The 2,500-nt window shown below is 43.2% G+C and overlaps 1 protein-coding gene and 1 non-coding gene across 3 annotated transcripts in view; one reads left to right on the top strand and one right to left on the bottom strand.

Moving 5' to 3' along the window:
• The window catches only part of LOC135093410 (uncharacterized), a 55,151-nt gene that overhangs the window by 12,027 nt on the left and 40,624 nt on the right, over nt 1-2,500 (top strand). The window lies entirely within an intron of this gene.
• On the bottom strand, nt 2,363-2,453 carry Trnay-gua (transfer RNA tyrosine (anticodon GUA)). Its single transcript is given in 2 exon segments — nt 2,363-2,398; nt 2,417-2,453. It is a non-coding gene; the product is annotated as a tRNA-Tyr (tRNA).

Below are 2,500 nucleotides of genomic sequence, written 5' to 3' on the forward strand. Positions count from 1 at the left end.
CTCTCTCTCTCTCTCTCTCTCTCTCTCTCTCTCTCTCTCTTTCTCTCACCTGTCTCAGTAACCCTCTCCTGATTTACATAGCGTCCCTTTAAACAAACAGGTAATCTCCTTAATGGATGCTACACAGATTTATATAAACTTTACGTGTATTTCTTTAAGTTCTTCATTATTATCCAAGGTGCGTCAGTTTGTACATATATTCATCATTTATTTATTTATTTATTCATTCATTGGTTCTGTTTACTTATAAGCTCGATTTTTCAATGATTTTTTTTTTTTATTTGTCTATCTGTTTGTTTCTCTGTTTGTTGTTGGTTTATTTTGTCTGTCTGTCTGTCTGTATGTAAGTCTATCTGTATGTCTCTCTCTCTCTCTCTCTCTCTCTCTCTCTCTCTCTCTCTCTCTCTCTCTCTCTCTCTCTCTCTCTCTCTCTCTCTCTCTCTCTCTCTCTCTCAGAATGACCACAGTTTCTATATTATCTGTATCTCTATCTCATTTTCTTCCTTCTCTCTTTAATATCTCCCTTCCTCCCTTCCTCCTGTCTTTAATTACTGTCTATTGATCCTCTCTCTCTCTCTCTCTCTCTCTCTCTCTCTCTCTCTCTCTCTCTCTCTCTCTCTCTCTCTGACACACACACACACACACACTAGAGAGAGAGAGTGTACGTCTATCCTCCCTTCCTAGCCCCCCCCTCTCTCTCTCTCTCTCTCTCTCTCTCTCTCTCTCTCTCTCTCAATTAATATTCGTCGTTTCCCCAACACAACGAGGCCATTTGACAGTTCGCCTCTTAATTGGAAGGGAAGTGAGGAGCAAGCCGATTACACCCGATCTCACCCGATTAATGAGACCCGATACACGTTCAAAACACTCTCACTCTCTCTTTCCCCCTTCCTCTCTCTCTCTCTCTTTCCCCTTCCTCTTCCCTCCCTTCCCTTTTTCCTTTTATTTTCTACCTATTATTCCTTCTCTCTTTCTAATGTCTACGCTCATCCATTCTCCCTTTTGTTTCGTCCCTCCTTCCTCCTAGTTTTCTGTTTCTATCTTCTCCCTTTTTCCTTCCTTTCCTCCTGCCAATAAAAGAAGGAGGAGGAGGAGGAATCACAACTATCACTTAGACAAATCAAACAATTAACCACCACCACCAACAACAACAACAACAACAACTACAACTACAACTACTACTACTACTACTACTACTACTACTACTACTACTACTACCAACAACAACAACCCAGCAATCACCCCTCACAACACACCTCTCATCAGCCAATCAGCTCACAGTACAGCCCTTCAAGCGACCAACCACGTGCAGGGAGTCGCAGTGAACCGCCAATCAGCTCTTCAAACAGCCCACTCACCCACCAATCACAAGACAGACAGCCAATACTCGGCGGTTATTGGCCAGTCCCTCAACCCTGCCAGCCATCCATCAGGAGGAGGAGGAGGAGGAGGAGGAGAAGTCAACCAGTGAAGAGGAAGAGGAAGAAGAGGAAGAGGAAGAAGAAGAGGAAGAGGAGGAATATTGAGTCAGTGAGCCAGACAAGAGGAAGAGGAAGAAGAGGAAGAAGAGGGAGAGGGAAAGATTAAGTCAGCCAGTCAGTCAAGAGGAAAAGGAGGAAGATGAGCGAGAAGAGGAAGATTAAGTCAGTCAGAAGTCAAGAGGAAGAGGAAGAGGATTAAGTCAGTCAAGAGGAAGAAGAGAAGTGACTATACAACCACTACAGATTCTATGAGTAAGAGGCAAAAGGACAGGAAGAGTCAGGGAAGTTAACGCCAGGCAGCTCAGAGGGAGAGACAGTCATAGAGTAATAAGAAAGGCTTAAAGACAAACATATTACTTTCTCTGATGTTAACGATTCTATTAAAAAAAAAAAGAAAGAAAAGAAAAGAAAAGAGGTGTTTGCCTTCGTTAGATCTAAGTCACTTGCCAATGGTCCCACAGCCATCTGAGCGGTGTCTGTTCGATCAATATTTAGTTCATGTCACAAAAAGGCCGCGAAACGTTTTGAATAGGTTGGGTCTCCTCGCATCCCTCGCTCCTCTTAACTACACGAGCTCATCTCCCTCAAACGCTCCTCGTGTGGCTCGTTTCGCTGTCGTGAGATCATCTTGCTAACTTCTTGTACTCTTTCCAGCTTGTCTGTATCTCTCCTGTAACACGGCGACCAGAGCTTCACGCGATATTCAAGCTGAGGTCGGGCAAGTGCATCAAAACAAAGTGAAAATTACTCTGACTAGAAAATTATATATATATTCCATCACAACTCGTTAAGCTAATGACATATATGTTTGCTCTGCTGTTGGTTAGTTTAATTAGTCGCTCGTTAATGATTTATCGCTAAGATCAATTACTGAAAAGATATCCTTCGAACCGGATTCGAACCAGTGACCTATGGATGTCTGTTCTCTGCGCCAACTACAGTCCACCGCTCTACCAACTGAGCTATCGAAGGAGTGAAGGGAAGGAGAAAGAACAGGAACAAGAGGAAGAAAAATAATG

This window comes from Scylla paramamosain, chromosome 43, assembly GCF_035594125.1.
Source record: "Scylla paramamosain isolate STU-SP2022 chromosome 43, ASM3559412v1, whole genome shotgun sequence".
Lineage (NCBI taxonomy): Eukaryota > Metazoa > Arthropoda > Malacostraca > Decapoda > Portunidae > Scylla > Scylla paramamosain.